This window comes from Pongo pygmaeus, chromosome 5 (genome assembly GCF_028885625.2).
Source record: "Pongo pygmaeus isolate AG05252 chromosome 5, NHGRI_mPonPyg2-v2.0_pri, whole genome shotgun sequence".
Classification (NCBI taxonomy): domain Eukaryota; kingdom Metazoa; phylum Chordata; class Mammalia; order Primates; family Hominidae; genus Pongo; species Pongo pygmaeus.
The window spans coordinates 158,796,500-158,819,009 of record NC_072378.2 but is presented as its reverse complement, the minus strand read 5'-3'; the positions used below and the strand labels follow the sequence as shown (position 1 = coordinate 158,819,009).

General features: G+C 43.6%; 1 protein-coding gene and 1 pseudogene across 5 annotated transcripts in view; one reads left to right on the top strand and one right to left on the bottom strand.

Annotated features, from left to right (window-relative positions):
• Positions 1-22,510, bottom strand: part of TULP4 (TUB like protein 4) — a 287,119-nt gene extending 264,609 nt beyond the window's left edge. For 2 of the 5 annotated variants that reach the window (XM_063666777.1, XM_063666779.1), the window contains exons 1-2: positions 19,617-19,786; positions 18,799-19,187 (exon numbers count right to left, since the gene is read on the bottom strand). The gene's annotated coding sequence lies outside the window, so the exon portion shown is untranslated. Of the gene's footprint in view, positions 1-18,798; positions 19,188-19,616; positions 19,787-20,187 lie in introns of those variants that run through there. The other 3 variants (XM_063666778.1, XM_054491058.2, XM_054491059.2) reach the window with 2 other exon arrangements.
• LOC129039144 (signal recognition particle subunit SRP72-like) lies at positions 333-14,665 on the top strand (annotated as a pseudogene).

Genomic DNA, 22,510 nt, shown 5'->3' with positions numbered 1-22,510 from the left:
ACAATTGTAACAGTTCCAGGCACCACACCCAGACATGACAACTTTCAGAGGAAGAAAAGGCCACCTTTCCTAGAGTTGTTGCTGTAAGGCTGAGTTTTCCAGAACCTCTGGACAGACCTCCCACTAATCTCACTGACCAGAACTAGGTCTCTGGCTCACCCCTACAGTCATCACCTACAGAGAATGGGACCCATGTGACTATCTGAAACCAGTCAGGATTTACCCCAGTGCTAGGGATAAGATCACCTTCCCCAGAGTCACACAGGGTACAAGAGGCTCTCTAAACAAAATTCCAATTCTACTTAGAAAGAAGGGAAGAAAGAACATTAGATATGCACTTGACAGGGTCTGCCGGTTATCAATTTGGGGTACATGCTCTGGTCCCCAACAGTGTCTACAACTGCCAAGAGAAAGCCCCCTCCAGCAACACCTGCAGGGGGATCCGTAAACATGACAGGATCCATGCAGACGGAGGCCACGGGGTGGGAGTGAGGGAGTAAGAGAAGGGACGCAGAGTTTTTTTGTTGTTTTTGTTTTGTTTTGTTTTTGAGACAGAGTCTCACTCTGTCATCCAGGCTGGAGTGCAGTGGCGCAATCTCAGCTCACTGCAACCTCCACCTCCTGGGTTCAAGCGATTCTCCTGACTCAGCCTCCTGAGTAGCTGGGACTACAGGCACCTGACACCATGCTCAGTTAATTTTTGTACTTTTAGTAGAGACAGAGTTTCACCATGTTGGCCAGGCTGGTCTGGAACTCCCGGTCTCGGGTGATCCACCCACCTCAGCCTCCCAAAGTGCTGGGATTACAAGCGTGAGCCACGGCACCTGGCCGGGACAGAGTTTTTAATCAGGAGATGCAGACTCAAGTCTCAAGACTTCTGCTTAACATTTCATGACTACAGGCAAATCTCAGCCTTAGTTTTCTCATAAAATACAAAAATATGTGCTTGACATATTGCGCAAGGTTGCTGTGAAGACCAAATGAAATGGCATATGTGGAAAAATACTTTGTAAACTAGGTGTTAAACGTAAGTAAGCAATGATTATCACTTACAATGGAAAAAGTCACAAACCATTCAGAAAAACTCCTTGGAGAAAAGGCCAACACTCTTATCTGGCCAAACTGAAGTTATGTGTAATCTACTAATGGACATCTACCTTAAAAATGGTGTTTCTGGGCTAGGTGTGGTGGCTCATGCTTGTAATCCCAGCACTTCGGGAGGCCAAGGCTGGTAGATCACTTGAGGTCAGGAGTTTGAGACCAGCCTGGCCAACGTGGCAAAACCCCATCTCTACTAAAAATACAAAAATTAGCCAGGCATGGTGGCGCATTCCTGTAATCCCAGCTATTCAGGAGGCTGAGTCATGAGAATCATTTAAACCCAGAAGGCAGAGGCTGCAGTGAATGGAGATCATGCCGTTGCACTCCAGCCTGGGCCACAGAGCAAGACTCTGTCTCCACTGATTTACTGATGACTTGGTTGGAGGCCAAAACCAGGATTCCCTTCTCCCCTCTTTCCTTGACCCCTCCTCCACAGGCATGCACAATAATCAGATTCTCACTGTTTTCTTTTTTTTTTTTTTTGAGACAGAGTCTTGCTCTGTCACCCAGGCTGGAGTACAGTGGGGCAATCTCAGCTCACTGCAACCTCCACCTCCTGGGTTCAAGCAATTCTCCCTGCCTCAGCCTTCCGAGTAGCTGTGATTACAGGTGCCTGCCACCATGCCCAGCTAATAATTTTTCTATTTTTAGTAGAGACGGGGTTCCGCCATGTTGGCCAGTCTGGTCTCGAACTCCTGATCTCAGGTGATCTGCCCACCTTGGCCTCCCAAAGTGCTGGGATTAAAGGCATGAGGCACCGTGCTTGGCAGATTCTGTCTTCTATGTGGAAAGGCAGGGCAGTGGTGTTTTATAGGTCAGAAAATGTTAAGAAAATCAAAAAAGGTGTTTTAGTTAGAAAGAGGGGAGATTATTTGAATGCACAAATACAAGCTACTACGTAGGTCACCCATGAGAAAGCTCAGGTCAACTAACATTAACAGGTGTAAGCTGAGAAGCCACAAGATAATAAATCCAGAGGCATCTAAGGCCTCCCTGACATGAAGCCACTCGACATGCAGCCTGCTCTGCCTAATTCCCTGCCTGCCCTCTCCATCTCTTAGTTCTGTCCATCCGTCTCCACCTACGGCAGGGCAGAGACAGGAGAGCAGGCAGCAGAGATTTTCAAACCTATCTGAAGAGTAAGACACGTTAGGTTACTCAGGCAACATGTCTTGTCTAGGCAATAAAGTTGGAAGACTGGTCATGCCTCGTACCTAGATCCCGGAGGGTGATGTATAGGAATACATCCTTCCTCACAGTGAGAGTGACTTTCTCTCCTAGACTTAAAAATCAGCAACAACATATCCTAATTTTCCACTCAGGTCCAGGCAAAAGAAGAACGAGACAGCAGAGTGAGAGCAAAACATCTTAGGGAACTAAGAGGAACAAATAATGGAAAATAGAAGCAGTGACTGACAATTTGCATGGGATTTCTATGCCCAAGTTTCTTGTGGCCTCACACATGCGGAGCAGCATCCCTGCCAACACGTAAGCTTCGTGGAGCAGATGCGTCTAATAAGACCAATGCCCAAGATTATTTTCCATCTAAATTACCATATGTGTGTGAAAGGACTTTGAATTGTAAAGCTGTAAAGTTCTATACAAACGCGGATAGAAAAACCTATCCCATCTAAATCCAATGTGGTACCCTGGAAAAAGTACATCAGTGAAAATACCGGGCTGCTCTGCCTATGGAGTGGCCATTCTTTTGTTTCTTTACTTTCTTAATAAACTTGCTTTCACTAAAATAAGGGGAAAAAAAGAAAAAACTGGCAAAATCTGAAAGAAGTCTAGTGTTCAATTAATAACAAGGTACCAATGTTAATTTCTTAATTTTGACAAATGGTCTAGTTATGTAAGATGCTGGCTGGGCGCAGTGGCTCACACCTGTAATCCCAGCAATTTGGGAGGCCGAGGCGGACAGATCATGAGGTCAAGAGATCGAGACCATCCTGGCCAAACTGGTGAAACCTCATCTCTACTGAAAATACAAAAATTAGCTGGGCATGGTGGTGAGCACCTTTAGTCCCAGCTACTTGGGAGGCTGAGACAGGAGAATCGCTTCAACCCAGGAGGGGAAGGCTGCAGTGAGCTGAGATCACACCACTGCACTCCAGCCTGGGTGACAGAGTGAGACTCCACCTAAAAAAGTAAATAAATAAAATCTTATAAAAAAAATTAAAAATACCCAACATCTGCTCAAGAAAAAAAAAAGAAAAAACATTCCATGGGAAAAAGACTTTCTAAGCAAATCATCAAGGTAGAAACAATGGAAAAAAGATCGATAGGTTTGACTACACAGAATAAACTTTTACACATCAAAATATTCATGAACATAGAGTTACAAGGCAACCAACCATGAAAAATATTTATACACCTAAGAGGTTAAAACAGTAACACAGTAAACTCCATAAACTTAAAAAAACGAAATGCTACAGGCCTAGATGCTCTATCTGCTACAACTGCTTCACACATTTCAAAACCGTCCAAACTCACATTCAGAATCTCCTTCAACTACATGTTTTGTCCCAACCATCCAAACCCTCTGGGTTCTCTGCAGCCTGAGAGTTCTGCTAGAGAAAGTAGAGTTTCAATGCAGCTAACCTCTGTTTAATCTGACCATTCCTAACCAAAATCTTCTAGAATCTAAAACCTTTCCTCTTTGAGCTCAGTATGTCAAGCTTAGCTACTTGGTGCCTACGATAGTGATCTGGTCAAACCACAAGTGGGGGTCCTGAGAAAAGACTAAGGAGTGCAAAGACTCTGCACTGTCAAAACTAGACTCAAATTTCAGCACCAGCCAATCAGCACCAGAAGAGGGAAGTGGAAAAGCTTCAACGCAGGCGAGCAGTCATTTCCCACCTGGAGCCCCATTTACCTGGATGTTTAGAGAGACTCACATATCCAAAGAAAAAGCATCTTTTAAAATAAAATACAGTTACTCATAACTCAGCAGTTTACATTAGAGCCAATCTATCTTAGGAATTTTTTGATTGTTATTTCTGTGTGTTTTTAAATGTATAAGGAGACCAGAGAATCAGAAGAGACAGTGTACTTCTTTCAAATGTCCCTATATATAAAAAATAGTTTATATTAAGTCTAAGTTAGAATCATATTAAAAATATTAGGTATATTATATTAAGAATTAAGAGGCAGAAGCTTGTAAATCTCACATGACAATGAAGTTCCACACATGAATATAGAAGCCAAGAAACAAAATTATTTTTCACACAGAAGAGTATGACCGTATTAAACCATCGAACTAAAAATTCAGTAGCTGAAGGTATGCATCCCAGCTGATTAACAATCTTTCAATAACATTAGATATACCCATGCTATAAAATATTAATAGTCTGCTTCTCAAAATAATATTATGTGGTAACAGACAGTACTTAAGGCCAGGCAGACACAAAATGAAGAGAAAGGAATTAACCAAATCTTAACTTCTAGGGGTTCTTTTGTGATCTAACTTGTGAATGAGCCCAACCTCCCCTGTCTGCCTCCTTCTTGGGACATCTCATCTGGGGTCCACTTTACCACTCAACACCAAAGGAGCAAAACCAATTCTGCTAGTCATTAACAATCTAGTGAAAGGTTTGGTAATAAATAATGAATAAATGATGAAAATTAAAAGGGGGAAGTCATTGGCTTAAACTGACCTCCATAGATCATTGGTATCACTCACCTGATAGTGCTTTCTTGTATACATCAAGTTTTGGCTATCTTGTGTACACCAGAGTAACAGATCAATTCCCTATTAGTAAAATCACATGCCATTTTTCTTGGTCATGTGGGGGAGAAAGAACTTCACCAACTAAACATGGGTGAAGGACAGCCAAGGAGATTCCATTTATATGACCATCAGTCAGCCAAGGAGACAAGAGGTATTTGCGAAACACAGAAAATAAAGCTAAGAAAGGGAAGAAAAAATGTGGTATCCCAAGGCTCTCAGAATTAAGAACAATACTCCTACCACTTCTGAACCATATGGTCAACCTTGAGACTTCTCTATTTTACAATAAATTTATAGACAGCTGATTTCAAAGCACCTTATAAACATTATTGCTTCTATGTATCTCTACAGAAAAGCATTTTGGCGCCGGGTATGGTGGCTCATGCCTGTAATCCCAGCACTTTGGGAGGCCAAGGCGGGCAGATCACGAGGTCGAGAGATCGACCTGGCCAACATGGTGAAACCCAGTCTCTACTAAAACTACAAAAAGTAGCTGGGTGTGGTGGCAGGCGCCTGTAGTCCCAGCTACTCAGGAGGCTGAGACAGGAAAATCGCTTGAACTCGGGAGGCGGAGGCTGCAGTGAGCCAAGATCGTGCCACTGCACTCCAGCCTGGTAACAGAGCGACACTCCATCTCAAAAAAAAAAAAAAAAAAAAGAAAAGAAAAGAAAAGAAACGCATTTTAACCAGGAATGGTGGCTCATGTCTTTAATCCCAGCACTTTGGGAGGCCAAGGTGGAAGGATCACTTGAGTCAGGGAAATCAAGGTGCAGTGAGCTATGACTGTGCCACTGTACTCCAGCCTGGGTGACGGAGCAAGACACTGTCACAAAAAAAGCAGTTTTAGCCTAGCAAGGACCAAATGATACTTAATATTACTCTATCAAATTTCTTCCACAAAAATGCACATAAAATACAATTCTCACTATCATTGACTACTTTTTATACCGTATCACAAAATTTTTCAAGGCATTTTAATTGGTCAAAAACTTTAAGCAAACATATTCCATATAGCAATGTAATTGAGCAGCTTGTTAATGGTCCAGAAAAAGTCTGAAAGTAATAGTTAAAATTAAAGGTTGATGTAATTAAGACAAAACTGAATGAGAGAGGAAATTTGTGGAGTTCCTATCAGCACTTTGCTCTCCACTGATAACACAGACCCGGCTGTCACAGCCATTGAAGTTGTGAGGAGGGAGATGCAACATCAAACACAAATAGAATGTCATAAACCCAAAAAGGCTGGCAACTGATGCATTAGAGTAAGCTACAATAGATAGATTCTGGGCAGCATCCCAATCCTACACTACCTAATTTATTCCCGAGTCCCTCAGAGGCAAAGCTGGGTAAAAAGACAAAACAGAATGTGTGCCACTTTCATTCTCACTTCTGTCCCAGTAGTAAAAATAATTACTAATGGAATAAGATAAGCAAAATGTGAGCTTTCTGTCTTTTATTAAGAGTTATTGTGTATTACCCCCAAGCATTTCAAATATTAGATTATTTATTTCATTATTCAGGCAACAGAAAATTAACTCAGAAAAGTGGTTTCTACACATGAAACGTAAGACTGAGTTTCTCATTTCATGGGAAAGTGTGACAAGAATAAAAATGGAAAAGGCTCAAATCACTTGTAAGGCCTGGAAAAGGTGACCTCAGTGTCAACCGCATTCATCTTATGGGCTTCTCCTATGACCCAACCTCTTTTTTTTTTTTTTTTGGGGGGGGGGGGGACAGGGTCTCGCTCTGTCACTCAGCCTTGACCCCCCTGGGCTCAAGTGATCCTCCCACCTCAGCCTCCCACCTAGCTGGGACCACAGGCACATGCCACCACACCGGGCTGATTTTTCAAATTATTTGTAGAGATGAAGTAGGTCTAGCTATGTTGCCCAGGCTGGTCTCCAACTCTTGGGCTCAAGCAATCCTTCCACCTAACCTCTCAAAGTGCTGGGATTACATGTGTGAGCCACCACGCCTGAGCAACCCAACCTCTTTAAACCTCTTTCTCTCAGATACATTAAATCCAGGCATCATTTTTTATTTATTTATTTATTTATTTTGGAGACTGGGTCTCGCTCTGTCACCCAGGCTGGAGTGCAGTGGTACAATCATGGCTCACTGCAGCCCCAACCTCCCCAGGCTCAAGCGATCATCCCACCTCAGGCCTCCGAGTAGCGGGGACACAGGTGCACCACCATGCCCAGCTACTTTTTAAATTATCTGTAAAGACCAGGCCTGGCTATGTTGTCCAGGATGGTCTCCAACTCCTGGATTCAAATAATCCTCCCAACTCAGCCTCCCAAAATGCTGGGATTACAGGCATGAGCCACCATGCACGGCCAGGCATCACATTTTAATGGCATTCTCTAATCTGTTAACATACAGTTAACAGTTAAATTCTCTGATTATTTAACAACTCAACAGTAACTCTGCCAAAAACGTCAGCTTTGGCTGATGGGTTTTGTGGGCAGAGGATAAGGCTAACTTCTTATGATGTAGGTCTTGATATTCTAACCACTGGAGCTGAATTTGTGCCTCCGGTTTTGTGGCTAAGAGGGTCATTTGAAGCTTAAGAAACTGATTACGTGTAAAGATAATCCTGTATATTTTCTCAGCCTACGGTAACATCACTGCTGATCAACTTTTCATGAATGTTAAAACTGCCCCGGCACTAACAGCTCGGTTTGTTGTCTGAGGATCTCTGACACTACCATTTTGCCATAGCTGTTCGTAACAATGATGTGCATTTCCCCATGGAAGTAAACACACTCTTAATAGCCAAAGATAGTGGAAAGGCACAGTTGCAGGGGAGAACAACATGGTCCTGTAAGAGCTTCCTACACAAAACTCTTGACTTCCCTAACTGGGACTGAAAATCATTCACACACACAAATCAGAGGTATAACTGACTCAGGAAGTTTAAACTAATTCTCCTTTTGTCCTTGACAAGAAACTAATAAAAGAAACATCCAGTACGATGAAAAAATTCTGAACCCAGTGACAACACTTAATGTTAAATTATAACATTTAAGTAGAATTCAAAATTGCTGAGCAACAGTTTGGAAAGCAGATACAAATGAGTCTTTAGAATGTAGTGTTCCAACTAGTAACTAGCTGGATCAATAGCTGAAACATACAAATAAAAGTTGTAAGACTTCATAGCTTTCTTTCATAAAAGTCTTAAAAAATCTTTCATAAACCATGATTGACTTAAAGGATCAAATTCTTAGACTTAACCAGACATTAACAGATCAGACACTACAAGCACTTTATCCCAGGGAATCTAATATGCCCATCACAAACTGGGATACATGTTAAAACTACAAAAGGAAGAAACAGTAGAAATAATGGTAATAACCTAATACCCCATGTAACGTGTTTCCAAATCCTTTCCCATCCATTACAGTCTAAATTGAGTCTTTAATTTTTAAAAAGTGAGAAATCAGTATCTTACATTATAGTATGTATCTTTTGCAAAGCTCTCTCAAATCCCTTTTGACTCTAATTGTGTTTCTGATTAAAAATAATAACAGTGAGAAAGATGTTCAAATAAATCTATATCCTCTGCACAGCACCACTGCACACCTACAGAATAATTTCCTACACTCTATAACCTACCACACCATTACTGTTGGAGCTTTCCATAAACACTACATTTCAATTCTATTCTTAAAATACTCTTTGTCTCACGGGTGAGCATCCTTGACACCACATAAGTATAGAGACTGTTATTTCTGCTTACATTAGAAAAAAATATCTGATTCTAAATTAGCCATATTTAAAAGGAAAAAGGGCATAATTTTTTAAATCCATGAATTCAAGATTTTAATTTTCACCAATTATTTTCTATGAAAGCAAGAAACCAAGTAGAGCTGACTCACTGGTATAGATCCTACCATGGTAAAGAGATGGTTAAAGGGAAAAGAAAGCACATATTTATCAGTTTGCAGTAATTTTATGGAGATGTGGTGATTAATGTTTCTGAGCAAATAATGTATTTATTTATTTATTTATTTATTTATTTTGAGATGGAGTCTCACTTTGTCGCCCCAGCTGGAGTGCAGTGGTGCGATCTCAGCTCACTGCAAGCTCTGCCTCCTGGGTTCACGCCATTCTCCTGCCTCAGCCTCCTGAGTAGCTGGGACTACAGGTGCCCGCCACCACGCCCGGCTAATCCTTTTTTGTATTTTTAGTAGAGACTGGGTTTCACCGTAGTCTCGATCTCCTGACCTCGTGATCCGCCCACCTCGGCCTCCCAAAGTGTTGGGATTACAGGCGTGAGCCACCGCGCCCGGCCCAGAATGTATTTAATTTTAGCTAAATAGGTACTGAGCATCTATCTCCTTGTCTTCCTGGAATGTCTTCCCCTTTCGTTAGTTAAAATAACCTCAACTCTCCTTGTGAGTCCGTCCCCATTCTATATGGTCTTTATAGAAATCTCAATTGAGAACAATATACACACACACACACACCCCTAAGGGGTAGGCAAATTACCCAAGGTCAATCATATGCTCAGTCCAGGAAATTTGAATCTTATGACAGGAGAATTAAACCAGTTGGTGCAGTCTTTGAGACCATGGTGACCTAAACAAACATCTATTAGGTTTCTGAAGCTTAGATCCTCTCAGCTCAGCCTTCAAAGCCTAGTTGTTCAGCATCTTCTGTGTCTATATGTTTCTAAGTGCTGTGCCTATGTTTATGTGACCTATCTTTTTCACTCAATATTATGGGTATCTTTCCAGATTGGTTACTATAAATGCATGTCATCACTTTCAATGGCTGCATGCAAGGAAGGTAATATGATCCATTTAAATCATTCCTTGTCTAAGGTTATTTCCTGTTCTTTACTATGTACACATATCTGTTCTAACATTTCCTACTATTTCTTCAGGATAAATTCCTACTAAATGTGGACTTTCTGGGTAGAAGGCTATGCACACTTTGCATTGTGATACCTAACAGCAGCTATCTGGAATGAGTGCATCAATGTCTACTTAGGTTATCTGAGAGGACATACCTCCCTTCATCTGCACCAGCACCGAGAATTACCATCATCCTTATAATTCCCATTCCACACCAGGAGATGCCCAAATAATAAGATTACCAAGAGAAGGAACAGCAGAAGTCATCGTAACATGATACTTTATATTAAACTTTACCAAATCATTTCAAATCCGTAAAGGTCTAAATTGGGTCTAGGCCGGGTGCGGTGGCTCACACCTGTAACCCCAACACTTCGGGAGGGCAAGGCAAAATTCCGTCTAAATTATATTGCCAACATAATCATTGAAAAATGCTGTCTTAAGTCTGCTCAGGCTGCGATAAAACCATAAACTGAGTGGCTTAAACAACAGAAGTTTATTTTATGTTTCTTTTATGTTTTTAGTTTTTTTATTATTATTTACATAAAAAATAAATAAACAGAGACAAAGTCTCGCTATGTTGTCCAGACTGGTCTCAAACTCCTGTGCTCAAGTGATCCTCTCACCTCAGCCTCCCAAAGTGCTAGGACTACAGGCATGAGGCACCATGCCCAGCCACAACAGAAATTTATTTCTCGAAGTTCTGGAGGCTAAAAGTCTAAGATCAAGGTACCAGCAAGGTAGGTTTCATTCTGAGGCTTTTTCTCCTGGCTTGTAGGCAGCTGCCATCCTGCTGTGTGCTCACATGGGGAGAAAAAAAGCAAGCCTTCTGGTGTCTCTTCTTCTAAGGACACTAAGCCCATATGAAGGCCCCATACTCATGACCTCATCTAACCTTAATTACCTCCTACAGACCCCACTTCCAAATACTATCACATTGGGACTTAAGGCTTCAACAAATGAAGGAGGGTAGGGGGACTCAAACACTCAGTTCACAACAAATGGTATCTACTTTTGCTCTGAATTCTATTTATTTAATGACTAGTAAAACTGAGCATTTTGTTTATTGCACATTTAATTTTTTTTCTTTTAAAAATGGTCTGCTCTGATTTCATGTCTGAAACAGAAAGTATACAGGATGAACCTGAAACATCTCATCATACCGTAAAGCAAGGAAGCTATGAGATTACTAGAGACATGGTCAGAAGGACTCAGGTGCCAACCTAAATAAGCCTACACTGCCCAAAGAGGGGGCAATTTCAGCATCGAAAGGACAGTAACTGCAATGGACTGAAACACACCACGTATGCTAAAATAGATGTTCATAATGTTATGCGAAAAAATTTAAAACCCTCATCCATCACCACTGGAGGATGTTAGGGGACCAAATCACAACTTTGAAAACTGGTAAATCAAGGGAAATAATCAGACAATTTTCACACCCTTCCTATACACTCTATACCTCAAGGTAACCAAATAATTGACAAAGGAGAATTTCTATACACACACACACACACACACACACACACACACACATATCTATTTCAGCTAATAACTAAATGACAGGATGTAACCATATTGTAATCCCTCCTGAATTCATGGACCAAGTTAACATTCAAGAATGGTTGCTAGTATCACAAAAAGAAAGAAAGAAGACTTCCTGATGAAAATAATCCTGTCCTCACAAAAAAATAAAATTGGATTCTTTTGATTAAGCCTCTACAATGAACTACCAATGTATAGGAAACACAAGAAATAAAAGAACATATTTTACATTACAAGGATGCAAAGAGTAAAATTCAGTTTCTTCAATAAAAAGTTGCAAAGAAAAAAAAAGATACAGAACCTATAGGTTAAAAGAGACTTTAAACCATCCAACGGCAATGTATGGACCTTATTTGGATCTTAATTCAAACAATCATATATGTATATATGATATGATATAAACACACACGCCCATATATAACATATATAAACGTACACGCCCATACACACACACACATACACACAAATATATACTGCAGTCAAGGAGTATTGCTTGGATATTTGATGATACTAAGAAAAAATTTTTAAGGTAAGATAATAGTATTGTAATTATTTTAAGGGGTCTTTTTCTTTTAGAGACATGTACTAAAATATTTACAGACAAAATTATATGACAGCTTGATTTGCTTTAAAATAATCCAAGGGGAGGGACGTGAGAGGTATTGCTCAAACAAAATTGGTAATGTTTTCAAATTGCCAAAGCTGGGCAAGATACAGTGCTTTATTACACCAGTCTCCACTGTTAGCAATGTTTTAAAATTTCCACGATAGGCCTGATGCGGTGGCTCACATCTGCAATCCCAGCACTTTGGGAGGCCGAGGCGGGCGGATCATGAAGTCAGGAGTTGGAGACCAGCCTAGCCAACATAGTGAAACCCTGTCTCCACTAAAAAGAAAAAAAAAATTAGCCGGGTGTTGTGGTGGACACCTATCATCCCAGCTACTTGGGAAGCTGAGGCAAGGAGAATCGCTTGAACCCAGGAGGCGGAGGTTGCAGTGAGCCAAGATTGTGCCACTGCACTCCAGCCTGGGCGACAGTGAGCAGCAGGGTGGAGTTTCAGTGCCTGCGCTGTGGAGTGAAGTGAACCGGTACGGCCAGAACAGCAACTTCATGTGTGCTCTCAAGACTGTCAATAAGATACTGCAGATCAACAAAGATGAGGTAGCTGGCCTGCATTGTAAAGTGATATGCCTTATCCAGAATGGAAGTTTCAGAGAAGCCTTGAATGTCATCAACACTTGCACCAAACTGTTAGCCAATAACTCTCTCTCCTTTGAAAAGGCATATTGCGAGTACAGGCTCAACAGAATTGAGAATGCCTTGAAGACAGCAGAAAATGCCAACCGGCAGACAGACAAACTGAAAGGAGCTTTATGGATAAGTGTTACACCATTTGGGACGCTATGATGAATGCTTAGTGGCATAAAGAGATCTCGTCCGAAACTCCCACGATGATTATGATGAGGAGAGGAAAACAAACCCTTCAGCAGTTGTTGCAGCTCAAAGCAATTGGGGAAAAGTGGCTCCAGAGAGCCTGGGCTTCCAAGAAGGCGCACGTGAGCTGTGCTACAACATTGCATGTGCACTGATAGACCACGGCCAGCTGAACCAGGCCATGAACATCCTACAAAAAGCTGAAGGTCTTTGCCACCATTCATTATCAGAAGACGCTGATGGGACTGAGGAAGACCCACAGGCAGGACTGGCCATCACTCATGGTCAGATGGCCTATATTCTGCAGCTTCAGGGTCGAACAGAGGTGGCTTTGCAACTTTACAATCAAATAATAAAACTAAAACCAACAGATGTAGGGTTACTAGATGTAATTGCAAATAACATCATTACCATTAAAAAGGACCAAAATGTCTTTGACTCCAAGAAGAAAGTGAAATTAACCAATGCGGAAAGAGTAGAGTTTAAGCTTTCCAAGAAACAACTACAAGCTATAGAATTTAACAAAGCTGGCCAGGCGCAGTGGCTCATGCCTGTAATCCCAGCACTTCGGCAGGCGGAGGCAGGCGGATCACAAGGTCAGGAGTTTGAGACCAGCCTGGCCAATATGGTGAAACCCTGTCTCTACTAAAAATACAAAAATTAGCCAGGCGTGATGGCGCGTGCCTGTAGTCCCGGCTACTCGGGAGGCTGAGGCAGAAGAATCGCTTGAACCAGGGAGGCAGAGGTTGCAGTGAGCCAAGGTCACGCCACTGCACTCCAGCCTGGGTGACAGAGCGAGACACCATCTCAAAAAAAAAAAAAAAACAATTTAACAAGGCATTACTTGCTATGTACACAAACCAGGCCGAACAATGCCTCAAAATATCTGCCAGTTTACATTCCCAAAGTCCCGAGCATCTCTTACCTATGTTAATCCAAGCTGCCCAGCTCTGTGTGAAAAGCAGCACACAAAAGCAATAGAGCTGCTTCAGGAATTTTCAGATCAGCATCAAGAAAATGCAATTGAAATTAAGCTGACCATGGCACAGTTGAAAATTTCTCAAGAGAATATTTCTTAGCATGTCTCATATTGAGAAGCAGAGAGGAGTTAAAGCAGAAACCAGGCATGGTGTCTGCATTCGTGACCATGTGTAGCCATGAAGAAGATATTAATAGTATAGTACCATTGATGTCTTCACACAAGCTATCCGGTGGTATCAAAACCATCAGCTCAAATCTCCTGCTCATTTGTCCTTGATAAAAGAAGCTGCAAACTTCAAGCTCAAATATGGGCGGGAGGAGGCAATTAGTGACCTAGAACAGCTATGGAAACAAAATCCAAAAGATATTCACACCCTGGCACAGCTTATTTCTGCTTACTCACTTGTAGATCCAGAGAAAGGCAAAGCTCTTAGTTAACATTTGCCATCATCAGATAGTATATGTCTCTAAAAGTAGATGTTGAGGCTCTTGAAAATTCTCCTGGTGCTACGTACATTTGGAAGGGTGGAAAAGTTACTAGAGATAGTCAACCAAAGGAACAAGGAAAGGGAGATTCGAAAAAGAAAAAGAAGGGAAAATTGCCTAAGAATTATGACCCAAAAGTTACCCCAGATCCAGAAAGATGGCTGCCAATGCAAGAATGTTCTTACTACCAGGGAAGAAAGAAGGGCAAAAAGAAGGATCAGATTGGAAAAGGGACCCAGAGAGCAACTGCAGGAGCTTCATCTGAACTGGATGCCAGAAAAACTGTGAGTAGCCCACCCACCTCCCCAAACCTGGCAGTGCAGCGACACTATCTGGCTCTACAAGTAACATCATACCCTCAAGACACCAGAGACCTGCAGGGGCTCCAGCATCAAAAAAGAAACAGCAACAGAAAAAGAAGAAAGGTAGAAAAGGTGGCTGGTGATGAGAATATTCTTGTTGAAGGCTGTTTTTAAACTAGTCTCGCTGACATTAGGAATATAATAAAGGTAACACAGCAAGAAGCACAGAACTGCTCCCTCTTCATCTCCATATTTTCATAAATAATTTCTTGTGTTTCAAATGGAAAACATCTTCCTCAAAGTCTGCCTAGTGAGATATGGCCTACTGGTTGCCTCATAGCTTTGTACAGATTATGAGGACTGAAAATATGGCCGGGCGTGGTGGCTCACACCTGTAATCCCAGCACTTTGGGAGGCTGAGGTGGGCGGATCACAAGGTCTGGAGTTCGAGACCAGCCTCGCCAACACAGTGAAACCCTGTCCCTACTAAACGTACAAAAATTAGCTGGGTGTGGTGGCACGCACCTGTAGTCCCAGCTCCTCAGGTGGCTGAGGCAGAATCGCTTGAAAATGGGAGGCGGAGGTTGCAGTGAGCCGAGATGGGGCCACTGCACTCCAGCCTGGGTGACAGAGCAAGACCCTATCTCAAAAAAAAAAAAGAAAATAATTGGGCATTTACCCATCTTGGTATCTATCTGTTGTATCCTTTATCTGTGTGTGCTGATTTGATCTTTTTTCAGTTTCACAAACCTTATCTAAGGTTTTCCAGGATTTAAACAGAAACTACTACTATTTCAGCTAGAGTCTGAAGACACTTCTTTCTGTTCAAGTTCCACTTTAAATTATGTCTTAGGAGGCCTTAGGTGACTGAAAGTGGAATCTTCTGAGCATTCCAAAATATCTGCTTAGAAATATCATGTGATAAAGAGAAAACTTCTTAATACACTGATGTTCTTCACTTAATTAAATGGCCACAAGAAAAAAAAGATTTCCATGATAAAAAGTTGAAATGTAAAGAAAAAAAGATCTGCTCATGTCCGTAGCCCATTTTTCTAATGAACTGTTCATCTTTTTCTTATTGATTTTTACGGCTCTATATAAATTGAGATGCTTAATATATGTTGCACATATTTTTCTAGTTTGTCATTTGTCTTTTTGCTCATGCCATTCTTCACTATACAGACACTGAAAATAACATATGTTGTAAAAACTGCTGTCAAATCTTTTACTTTATAGGTTTCCATTTGGTGTTAAGCTTAGAAAGACTTTTCCCTTACTGGAATTCTATTAACATTTACCTACATTTCCCTTTAAGATTTATTGAATTTTAAAGGAGCCCTATAAATGAATATACCTTTCCGTTCAGCAAAATATACCACCACTACAACATTAGCTGGGAAATAAAAACAACATCTGCATCAGCCGCAATTTCAGTAAGATGTGCTGTAATGTCATCATCCATACAGAAGGGAAGTGATAGGACCCAGCAAGGATTTAACACACTTACTGGTTTTATCCCCCATGGGTCCTTATTTTAAAGAGTTTCTATGCACTAAATAATAACGAATTTAACGAATTTAATTAATTTAATTTATTTTAATAAAATAAGTGTTCTATAACTTCTAGTCAGAGTTCCTGATCATTGCCTCGTGGTCTTTTCACTAAGGTCAAATACAAGGTTCCTGATCATCATGAAGTACCACAGTTACTAACATTTAGTATACAAAAATCTAGAATGTTTATCAACAAAATGTGGTATATACATACAATGGAATATTATTCAGTTTTTAGAAGGACAGGAATTCGGCTGGGCATGGTGGCTCACGCCTGTAAACCAAGCACTTCGGGAGGCCGAGCTGGGAGGACTGCTTGAGCCCAAGAGTTCGAGACCAGCCTGGGCAACATAGTGAGACCTTGTCTCTAGAAACAACCGCCAGAACAAAAGGATGCAAATGCTGACACATGCTATAACATGGATGAACCCTGAGGACATCACGCTAAGTGAAATAAGCCAGTCATGAAAGGGCAAATACTGTGTGATTCCACTTACATGAGGTACCTAGAGTAGTCAAATTCATAGAGATAGAAAATAGAGGGGTGGGTTCCAGGGGCTGCAGGGAGGGGAAAAAAAGGAGTTGGGGTTTAACAGGTCTGGAGTTTCAGTTTGGGAATCTGAACAAAGTTCTGGACAGAAGTGATAGTTGCATGACAACGCGAATGTATTTAATGCTACTGAACTGTACACTGAAAATTTAAGTTTGTTTTTTTTTCTTTGAGACAGAGTTTCGCTGTGTCACCCGGGCTGGAGTGCAGTGGTGCAACCTCTGCTCACTGCAACCTTACAGCAACCTCAGCCTCCCGGGTTCAAGCAATTCTTTCGCCTCCGCCTCTCAGGTAGCTGGGATTACAGGTGTGTGCCACAACAACTGGTTAATTTTTGTATTTTTAGTAGAGACAGGGTTTCACCATGTTGGCCAGGCTGGTCTCGAACTCCTGGCCTAAAGGGATCCATCTGCCTCAGCCTCCCAAAGTACTGGGATTACAGGCAGGAGCCACCACACCCAGCCAGGATGATAAATTTTATGGTATGTACATTTTACCACAAAAAAATTAGTATGTTTAGTATGTTACAATTTAGTAACTAAGTTAACATTATCTCAGCCAAATTAAAAGACATTTGACATTTTAATTACATATTCCATGCAGTCTCACTAAAGACAAATGTACAATTTCTGTAAGGCTTTTGGTAATATTGAAATGCTACACAGAATCCTAAACAGAAACCCATGCAGTAACTAAATCACAGCATTTCATAAGAGGCTGTACTCAGTTTTTAAATGTATTTTACAAATCACATGCATAGTTGAGCCACTCTATCTTCACTCTCTCCAGGAGATTGTTAATTGATGTTGCAAATAACTAGAACAGATGAATAAAAATTCCGACCTAGCTTAGCCATGCACATGGTAGCCACTCCACAAACCTTCCTGAATTCAGATACTGGAATCTACAGCAAAATCAAAAAGAAAACCTGGGCTTCCCACTGTCCTATAAACTATCCAGTGAGAGGGCTGAAATTTGGCCTGAAGGAAGGCTGCTGTCTCTTGACCCTTCTTTGATTACTCGCCATCTCAGCATCAGTGTTGGATGATTCCATTTAAAACAGGCTGCAGGTACCACACATTGCTTTATGGGTTAAAAATCTTTTTCTATTCAGAGTTTTGGTAGGTAAAAAACTGTGAATAACCAAACTGCCACTCTTAGAGCTCCATATGCAAGGCTGAAAGATAAATACGATTTATACACACAAACTCTTTCTAAATGAAGAGGACATTATTTTAAAATAAACAATAGTAAATGCATAAAGTTCGTATTTCTCAACCACAGGAAGCAATCATGACTTCCTAATCATCTTCCACGTATGAAAGTTCCATTGTGTTGAAAACATTTTTCCCCATATTCCTCCCTCTAATTCAGCACTACGGACTTTAACTCTGGAAGCCAACACCTCCCCACGTCATGTAAAAAACAAAACCAAAAATAAATAAATAAACCTGCTACTTCCACAGCCCTAATGTAGAGCTCTTAGAATTCTTAAAGGAAATCCACATCGTCTAACAACTTTCACACAAATTAAGTACTATTCTTTAAACTGAAGAACTAAACATCAAATTTAGCCATTCACAATTTATTCATATCATCACTTCCATGCCAGTTACCTATCAAGGACTTCACTAGAAGACAGGACACTTGTGACTCTCCCATTCAGAACATGGCTATCACTGCACAACGCGAGATGAGTGTGCCCATGGCCTCTCTGGATTGCAGTGTGGCTATGTGCAAGGTGCCCTGTCACTTCTCATCCATCACAACCTCACACCCCAGCAATCTGGCGCTGCGGAGCCCGGGGAGAACTTTCCAGGACCACCGCACCATTCCCAGCGGGTTTGTCTGCAAGAACTTCAACTAAGAAATGGAGACCCCAGACACGGAGGAAGAGGCACAAAGGAAGGGACCCACACCCACACCTGCAACGGGTTTTTACGTCCTTCAAAACCTTAGAAATAACTTCCTCTGTGCTTTTTCATAAACCTGCCTATTGCAATGACTTAAAGGATATCCTTAAGGTACTGAACTACTGTAAAACAAAAGGGGGGTGGGGGAGGCCCCAAAGAGATCCAGGAGACAGTTCCTGGCGAGGGGAGCGGATTATCCCCGACGGGAAAGTCTTAAGAGACTTTCTGATGACAAGGGCAGTTCAGCAGGTAGAAGGAATTAGGACCCTAACGGACTTCAACCCCGGAGAGGGCTGTGTCAGCCTCGTTTCCTTCCACAAAGCCAGACCACCCTCACCTTCTCATCCCTGAAGCGGTGTCGCCACAGGAAGAAGTAGACACCTCCCAGCTAATTGCCCCAAGCGGGTCAAACTTCGGAATCGGCGTCCTGCTCTGTGTTTTGGAGCGCATAGCAAAGAGGAAGGGTTGGTGCTCGGAGCAGAATCTCCGTGATTTGTCAGAGGAAACAGCACAGACTCCAGACAGCAGAAGAGCCGGGATTTCCATGCAGCTGCCACGACAGGTGACCGGGCCCGCTCTGCAGACACCAGGCTCGCCCGGGGGCTTCGCGGAAGGTGGGGCAGGCGGGCTGGGGAGACGGGCCCGGCAGGGGAGGTGGTGGCGCGGCCGGGGAAGCCGCTCAGGCCCGACGCCGGGGAGGAAGAGGAGGAGCGCAGCCCAGTCTCCCTGGGGAAACCGTTTTCAGGGATTTTCTGTCTCCACAATTAAGGAAAAAAAAATGGCTCCAAGCCAAACGCCTCCCGATCTCACACACACACCACACGCACCACCCCACACGCACGCCCGCCCCGCGCTCAGCTTTCGCCCCATTTTCTCACACGCGGAGACAAAAGGCTCCCACAGCCAAGCAGCGGCCACGGCCGCCGGGCCCGGGTCAGACGCCCCCTCGCGCCGCCCCCTCCCGAGACTCCCGCAGCCACCGCCCCGACCCCCGCCCGCCGCGCCCACCAAGCCCGCCGCGCAGACTCCGGGGCCCGCCGCAGGGGGACACACGCCCGGCGGGGCAGGGACGGCGCTCGGGCCGGCGCCCCCTCCCGCGGGACTGCGCGGAGCCCGACCCGCCGCGGCGGCGACAGCGGCCCCGCGCCCGCTCACCTCCGGGCGGCCGTGGCGGCAGCCCCAGCGGCTCCTCCGCGCCTCTCCGCCTCCAGCAGCCCCGCGTCGCCGCTGCTGCCGCCGCCGCCGCCTCCCCCCGCGTCTCGGCCGAGTCTCCGCCTCCCTTCACCGCCGCCGCCGCCGCCGCCGCCGCCGCCGGCCCGGCTGCGCGCCACGTGACCGCGCCACGTGACCCGGCGCGGCGAGCGGCGCCACCCCGGCCGGCGCTACCGCCCCGGCCACCGCCGCCGGCCGTTGGCGCCCCCCGGCCGCCCTCCCTCCCCGGCCCAGAGCTCGCGTCCCCCACGCCACCCCGCGGGCCGCCGCGCCGCCCGCCACCGGAGCCGCCGCCTGCCCGGGCCACCTGCTCGCACCCCCGGCGTCGCCACACCGGGAGACCCCCGCCCCCGGCCCGCACCGCGCCACGGTGCCCAAGATGCCCAGAGTGCCGGGCCTAGGCCTCCAGTCTCCTGGCTCGGGACGGCCTCAGCACCCGGGCACCGCGCGGCTTGCGCGCCGTCTGGACTTCGTTTGAGCCGGAAGTGGACGTCCCAGTCCCATTATGTCTTACAGGGAAAGCCGCCGGGAGCACAGAGGCGCTGGCACCACCGACCCGCGCAGTTCCCCGGGAAAACGGTCACCCGAGTGGCCGCGATGGTGACATCCCAGACAGAGGAGCTCTTCTTCAGTTGTCCATGGAGAAAGGACCGGATAGCGTCATTTTAACTCAGGGAAGAACAATTCACAGCTTTCCCCCTCCTGTTAAATTTGATGGATGTCCTGCTAACAACGAAACTTGATACTCTCCTTTTTCCAGCTTGTGCAAAAAAATAGCATAGCTGATTGTGTGACTCTTCACACGTGTAGTTTAAAAAAAAAAAGCCTTCTTTTTCCCTTGATTTGAGGCATTAGAGGCCCCATATAGTGAGGAATAGCAGCCACTGTTCCTCAAAGGCTCAGCGTTGTTTCCTGTTTTGCCTGTCTGCCAAAGTTTTCTAATCCGTTTCAGACTTAAGAATTCCTCATTCTGTGAATTTTGTCAAAAAAAAAGTTGGACCGAGTTTGTTAAATTCTGGAATTCCATGCCTCGCCTCAGCCTCCCGAGTAGCTAGGGACTACAGGTGCCCGCCACCATGCCCAGCTCATTTGTGATTTTTTTTTAAGTGTAGGGGTTTCGCTTTGTTGCCCCGGCTCATCTCGAACTCCTGGCTCCAAGTGATCCTCCTGCCTCTGCCTTCCAAAGTGTTGGGATTGCCTAATTTTACAAATTTTGACAAATGCTACCTAGACTTTTTTTATTTTAAAAAAGGTAAGCCAAGCGTGGCGTGTAGTCCCAGCTACTCCGGAGGCTGAGGGGGGTGGATCCCTGTAGACCAGGAGCTGGGGGCCGCAGTGAGCTATAATCATGCCTGTGGACTCCAGCCTGAGCATAGCGAAACCCGGCTTTAACAAAAGAAAATTAAATATTAATTTAAAAGTAACTGAAACAAGAATAGTTGCCTCATGTTTGAATGCGTATAAATATAATGCATTTAACTGTGGTCCCAGCTACTCCGGAGGCTGAGACAGGAGAATCCTTTGAACCCCGGGAGGCAGAGGTTGCGGGGAGCCGAGATTGCGCCACTGCTCTCCAGCCTGGGTGACAGAGTGAGACCGTGTCTCAAAAAGATTATATATAATATATATGTATAACGCATTTAATAAAAGTATTAAGATCAGCATTATTTGATTATATTTTATAGGCACTCCGAAACTTAATTTTGAAAACTTTAAGAAATAAAACTACATTTATGTCTTAGAGTACCTTAAAAGATAATCTTCACTCAATGTAATTAGTATTGCACTTCAGTTTAGTGCTCAATGTTATGTTAAATACTGTGGAGAGATCAAAGGAAGAATATGATATGGCCCTTGCCTTCAAAATTTACAGTTTCTAGACAGAATTACTTTAAAATATGTGCATAAGTTTTTTGTGTTTGTTTGAGACAGAGTCTCACTCTGTCGCCCAGGCTGGGGTGCAGTGGTGTGATCTCGGCTAACTGCAACCTCCGCCTCCCAGGTTCAAGCAATTCTCCTGCCTCAGCCTCCCGAGTAGCTGGGATTGCTGGGATTACAGGCGCTACCAACATGCCCATCTGATTTTGTGTTTTTAGTAGATACGAGGTTTCACCATGTTGGCCAGGCTGGTCTCAAACTCCTGACCTCAGGTTATCTGCCCACCTCGGCCTCCCAAAGTGCTGGAATTACAGGCGTGAGTCACCACGCCTGGCCAAAATATATACATAACATTTTTTAAACCTTTTCTCTCTCGCACGCGCTCTCTCGCGCGCGCGCGCGCACACACACATACGGATCAGGGATCAGCATTCATTTGCCTGGCCTGGAGCAAATTATGGAAACTTTGACCCTTGCTGTCAGACTAAAGAGAAGAAGGATTAAAGATGAACTTTCTTGACTCAATAAATACAATCTATATAACAGTATAAAAATGATGTAACAAATACCATCAAGACTGAATGATGCAGCTGTTCTTTCTTCTGCAAAATGAAAAAAAAAATACAAACCTTGAAACTACTCTTCTACTAATACCATAGTTTTCCATAAGGCCCACAGGTATAAACTCTCCTTTATCCAGCACTCTTGGGTACAAATACACCCAACTCTCAGCAAAACTGAGAAGTCCCTCAAGTTTGTTTTCTGCCTGTGTCATTTTGCACAGTGTCAGTGGTTTTGCGAATGTCTTTGGAGCAAGTATCTTCGCTGAAGTCCTGGTTCTACCACTTACTAACAAGTGACAAACAAGAACAATATTCCAAACGCTGTGTCTTTAGCCATACATTCAAAAAACAATATCTCCCTCACAGGGCTGTTGAAATAATCAAATAAAATATGTA